The sequence below is a fragment of the Aegilops tauschii genome, chromosome 6 (genome assembly GCF_002575655.3).
Source record: "Aegilops tauschii subsp. strangulata cultivar AL8/78 chromosome 6, Aet v6.0, whole genome shotgun sequence".
NCBI classification, from domain to species: Eukaryota; Viridiplantae; Streptophyta; class Magnoliopsida; order Poales; family Poaceae; genus Aegilops; species Aegilops tauschii.
Genome location: NC_053040.3, coordinates 271697225 through 271703704, shown reverse-complemented (window position 1 = coordinate 271703704; position 6480 = coordinate 271697225).

Sequence of the window (6480 nt, the reverse complement as noted above, 5' to 3'; positions counted from 1 at the left end):
ATCGATGTACAAAAGTAGGGGCCTTCTGTACCCCTCTACCTGTGCGTGGGCAGTTGTAGCCACGCCTGCTGCCACACTTGGCGGGGCAGAGGAAGCAAGGGACAATACTACCAGAGCTGCGCTGAGACCAGAGGCACAAAGAGCGAAGGCGCAAGGTGGGTTTCCCCCGGCAAGAACCTTGTCGGGGACGACCTACGCGGCTCTTGCCGGGGCAACTTACCCAACAGCAGCAAGACATCCACCCTTGAGCCTGAGAGCTCCGACACCATCAACAACGTTGGAACCAAGGCTAGGGAGGTGCCTACATGCTGGCATGCAGATCTTTCTGGAGACTGAAGGCCTGCAAGACCAGATGAGAACTGGAAGACGAAGCCCCCCCCCACGGCAAGACCCTTGCCGGGACGCCCACAAGACCTCGGCAAGACCCTTGCCGGGGCCTCGGCAAGGCCCTTGCCAAGGACATGTGCGAGTCCACAACCAGGCCCGCACTTATCAAAGCTTCGCTAACCCATGGCCGTCCCAACGCAGCAGCGAGCCTGCCAACTAGGCATACACCTGTGTGGCAGCATGCAGCGTCTAGGCCAACCAAGCAAGCACCTGCGTGGTGGCATGAAGATCTTCGTGAAGACCCTGCCACCGCACCAGCTCAGCAGCAGCCAGCGTGTGTGGCGCTGCATGCCTCATCAGCTTGGACGCGCATCGAAGCAAGGCGAGGCGGCGACAGACGAGATGAGCTTCCTTGTCGTTCCCGATAAAGCAAGAGGACACGTCGGCAGCGCATTAAGTGCATTTTCTCCCAGGATGTCAGGATAAACTTGTACACTGTAGACACTTTCCACCTCCTGTGTGCCACTGTGGCAGCCCCTTTGACATATAAAAGTAGGCCCGAGGCATACTGAAGGCGGATTCAGACTTTTTGGGCTAGGCACGCACCCCAGCTAGTTCAAGATCTCAAGAACACCAAATATACACCAAAGCAGGGCTAGGCTATTAGGCATCACTCGTGGCCCGAACCTGGATAAAACTCCCCCGCGTTGGTCTTCTAAACCCGCTCTTTTTCAACCCCGCGCCCTGACAACCATAGTAGGGATTCCCCATGATCCCATAGGTTTCGTACCTGAACCCGGTATCTCGAGGACAACCTACGCTGCCCCGGCAAGAGCCCTGCCGGGGCTACTTACCCAACACCAGCAAGACCGACACCCTTGACCCTGAGAGCCCCGACACCATCAACAACGTTGGAACCAATGGTCGGGAGGCGCCTACATGGTGGCATGCAGATCTTTGTGGAGACTGAAGGCCTGTAAGACCAGATGGGAACCGGAAGACGAAGGCCCCCACGGCAAGACCCTTGCCGGGACACCCACAAGACCCTGGACAGACCCTTGCCAGGGCCCCGGCAAGGCCCGTGCTGAGGACATCTGTGAGGCCGCAACCGGGCCCGCACTTATCAAAGCTTCAATGACCCACGGCCGTCCCAACGCAGCAGCCAGCCTGCCAACTAGGCATGCACCTGTGTGGCAGCATGCAGCGTCTAGGCCAACCAAGCGAGCACCTGCGTAGTGGCATGCGCATCTTCGTGAAGACCCTGCCACCGCACCAGCTCAGCAGGTGCCAGGCAGCGTGGCGCTACATGCCTCATCAGCTTGGACGCGCGTCAAAGCAAGGCGAGGCGATGACAGACGAGACGAGCTTCCTTACCGTCCCCGATAAAGCAAGAGGACACGTCGGCAGTGCATTAAATGCATTTTGTCCCAAGATGTCAGGATAAACTTGTACATTGTAGACACTTTCCACCTCCTGTGTGCCACTGTGGCAGCCCCTTTGACATATAAAAGTAGGCTCGAGGCATACTGAAGGAGGATTCGCACTTTTTGGGCTAGGCACGCACCGCAGCTAGTTCAAGATCTCAAGAACACCAAATATACACCAAAGCAGGACTAGGGTATTACACATCACTCGCGGCCCGAACCTGGATAACCGCCCCCCCCCCCCGCGTTGGCCTTCTAAACCCGCTCTTTTAATAGCCCCGCACCCTGGCAACCGTAGTAGGGATTCCCCATGATCCCATAGGTGTCGTTCTTGAACCGCGACATCTTTGGTGCTCCTGTCGGTGTACAAAAGTAGGGGCCTTCTGTACCCGTCTACCTGTGCGCGGGCAGTTGTAGCTGCGCTTTCGGCCACGCTTGGCGGTGCAGAGGAAGCAAGGCGCAAGACTACCAGAGCTGCGCTCAGACCAGAGGCGCAAAGAGCGAAGGGGCAAGGTGGGTTTCCCCCGGCAAGAACCTTGTCGGGGACGACCTACGCTGCCCCGACAAGAGCCTTGCCGGGGCAACTTACCCAACACCAGCAAGACCGCCACCTTGAGCCTAAGAGCTCCGACACCATCAACAACGTTGGAACCAAGGCTCGGGAGGTGCCTACATGGTGACATGCAGATCTTTCTAGAGACTGAAGGCCTGCAAGACCAGATGAGAACCGGAAGACAAAGGCCCCCCGGCAAGACCCTTGCTGGGCGCCCACAAGACCCCGGCAAGACCCTTGCCGAGGACATCTGTGAGACCTCAACCGGGCCCGCACTTATCAAAGCTTCGCCGACCCATGGCCGTCCTGATGTAGCAGCCAGCCTGCCAACTAGGCATGCACCTGCGTGCTAGGATGCAGCGTCTAGGCCAACCAAGCAAGCACCTGTGCGGTGGCATGCGGATCTTCATGAAGACCCTGCCGTCGCACCAGCTCAGCAGGAACCAGCCAGCGTGGCACTGCATGCCTCATCATCTTGGACGCGCGTCGAAGCAAGGCGAGGCGGTGACAGACGAGATGAGCTTCCTTGCCGTCCATGATAAAGCAAGAAGACACGTCGGCAGCGCATTAAATACGTTTTGTCCCACGATGTCAGGATAAACTTGTACACTTTCGACACTTTCGACCACCTGTGTGCCGTTGTGGCAGCCCCTTTGACATATAAAAGGAGGCCTGAGGCATACTGAAGGAGGATTCGGAATTTTTTGGGCTAGGCACGCACCGCAGCTAGTTCAAGATCTAAGAACACCAAATATACACCAAAGCAGGACTAGGGTATTACACATCACTCACGGCCCGAACCTGGATAAAACTCCCCCACGTTGGTCTTCTAAACCAGCTCTTTTTACAGTCCCACGCCTCGGCAATCGTAGTAGGGATTTCTCGTGATCCCATAGGTGTCCTTCTTGAACCCTGACATCTTTGGCGCGCCAGCTAGGGGCCACAAGCTGTGAAAATCCGGTTCTGAAGCCATTTCATCGACTCCTTCGTCGTGATGGCTCGAGAGAAGAAGGCGACGTCGATCAGCTATGCTCTGGTCCCATTAGCCAGGCGAGGTGGTGCTGTCCACAGCCGCGACAACTGTCCGCGTAGTGGCGAAAAAGCTAAGTCACACAGAACCTTGAGCAATTTCTTCCTTTTTACAAGGTTATCCTCCTCGAAACATCTTGTCCCTTGTATGGAAAACCTGTACGCAATGGAACACTTCCGCTATTGGCAACGCCTTTGTTCTGTTTCGAGTCCGCTCAACAGTTCAAGCGGCTGCACTGAGAACGGCAGGGTGGCTTGTGCTACCTCTTGAGCACTGCGTTGGTTTTCCCTTGAAGAGGAAAGGGTGATGCAGTAAAGTAGCGTAAGTATTTCCTTCAGTTTTGAGAACCAAGGTATCAATCCAGTAGGAGGCCACGCACGAGTCCCTCGTACCTACACAAACAAATAAATCCTCGCAACCAACGCGATAAGGGGTTGTCAATCCCTTCACGGTCACTTACGAGAGTGAGATCTAATATATATGATAAGATAATATTTTTGGTATTTTTATGATAAAGATGCAAAGTAAAATACAAGCAAAATAAAAGGTAACGGAAATAACTAAGTGTTGGAAGATTAATATGATGGAAAATAGACCCGGGGGCCATAGGTTTCACTAGTGGCTTCTCTCAAGAGCATAAGTATTTACGATGGGTGAACAAATTACTGTTGAGCAATTGACAGAATTGAGCATAGTTATGAGAATATCTAGGTATGATCATGTATATAGGCGTCAAGTCCGAGACAAGTAGACCGACTCCTGCCTGCATCTACTACTATTACTCCACACGTCGACCGCTATCCATCTTGCATCTAGAGTATTAAGTTCATAAGAACAGGGTAATGCTTTAAGCAAGATGACATGATGTAGAGGGATAAATTCATGCAATATGATATGAACCCCATCTTGTTATCCTCGATGGCAACAATACAATACGTGCCTTGCTGCCCCTACTGTCACTGGGAAAGGACAGCGCAAGATTGAACCCAAAGCTAAGCACTTCTCCCATTGCAAGAAAGATCAATCTAGTAGGCCAAACCAAACAGATAATTCAAAGAGTCTTGCAAAGATAACCAATCATACATAAAAGAATTCAGAAGATTCAAATATTGTTCATAGATAAACTTGATCATAAACCCACAATTCATCGGTTTCAACAAAAACACCGCAAAAGAAGATTACATCGAATAGATCTCCACGAGAGAGGGGGAGAACATTGTATTGAGATCCAAAAAGAGAGAAGAAGCCATCTAGCTAATAACTATGGACCCGAAGGTCTGAGGTAAACTACTCACACATCATCGGAGAGGCTATGGTGTTGATGTAGAAGCCCTCCATGATCGATGCCCCCTCCAGCGGAGCTCCGGAACAGGCCCCAAGATGGGATCTCATGGGTACAGAAGGTTGCGGCGGTGGAATTAGGTTTTTTGGCTCCGTATTTGGTAGTTTGGGGGTACGTAGGTATATATAGGAGGAAGGAGTACGTCGGTGGAGCAACGGGGGGCCCACAAGGTCCAAGTCCTCTGGATCACGTTCGTTCCAAAAATCACGTTCCCGAAGGTTTCATTCCGTTTGGACTCCGTTTGATATTCTTTTTCTGCGAAACTCTAAAATAGGCAAAAAAAACAGCAATTCTGGGATGGGCCTCCGGTTAATAGGTTAGTCCCAAAAATAATATAGAAGTGTATAATAAAGCCCAATAATGTCCAAAACAGAATATAATATAGCATTGAACAATAAAAAATTATAGATACGTTGGAGACGTATCAAGCATCCCAAGCTTAATTCCTGCTCATCCTCGAGTAGGTAAATGATAAAAACAATTTTTTTGATGTGGAATGGTACTAGGCATAATTTCAATATAATTCTTCTTATTGTGGCATGAATGTTTCAGATTTGATATGATTCAAGATAAAAGTTTAATGTTGACATAAAAACAATAATACTTCATGCATACTAACTAAGCAATTATGTCTTATCAATATAACATAGCCAAAGAAAGTTATCCCTACAAAATTATATAGTCTGGCTATGCTCTATCTTCCCCACACAAAATATTCATATCATGTACGACCCCGGTTTTGGCCAAGCAATTGGTTCATACTTTTAACGCGCTTCAGCCTTTTCAACTCTTACGCAATACATGAGCGCAAGCCATGGATATAGCACTATGGTGGAATAAGGTATAATGGTAGGGGTTATGTGGGAAGACAAAAAAGGAGAAATTCTCACATCAACGAGGCTAATCAACAGGCTATGGAGATGCCCATCAATTGATGTTAATGCGAGGAGTAGGGATTGCCATGCAACGGATGCACTAGAGCTATAAGTGTATGATAGCTCAAAAAGCAACTAAGTGGGTGTGCATCCAACTTGCTTGCTCACGAAGACCTCGGGCATTTGAGGAAACCCATCATTGGAATATACAAGCCAAGTTCTATAATGAAATTTTCCCACTAGTATATGAAAGTGACAAAATGAGACTCTCTATTATGAAGATCATGGTGCTACTTTGAAGCACAAGTGTGATAAAAGGATAGTAACATCGTCCCTTCTCTCTTTTTCTCTCATCATTTTTTGGGGCCTTTTCTCTTTTTTTATGGCCTCTTTTTTTATTTAGTCCGGAGTCTCATCCTGACTTGTGGGGGAATCATAGTCTCCATCATCCTTTCCTCACTTGGGACAATGCTCTAATAATGATGATCATCACACTTTTATTTACTTACAACTCATGAATTACAACTCAATACTTAGATCAAACTATGACTCTATATGAATGCCTCCGGCGGTGTACCAGGATATGCAATGAATCAAGAGCGACATGTATGAAAGAATTATGAACGGTGGCTTTGCCACAAATACAATGTCAACTACATGTTCATGCAAAGCAATATGACAATAATGGAGCATGTCATGATAAACGCAACGGTGGAAAGTTGCATGGCAATATATCTCGGAATGGCTAGTGAAATGCCATGATAGGTAGGTATGGTCGCTATTTTGAGGAAGATATAAGGAGGTTTATGTGTGATAGAGCGCATCATATCACGGGGTTTGGATGCACCGTCGAAGTTTGCACCAACTCTCAAGGTGAGAAAGGGCAATGCGCTGTACCGAAGAGGCTAGAAAATTTGCGGAAAGGTAAG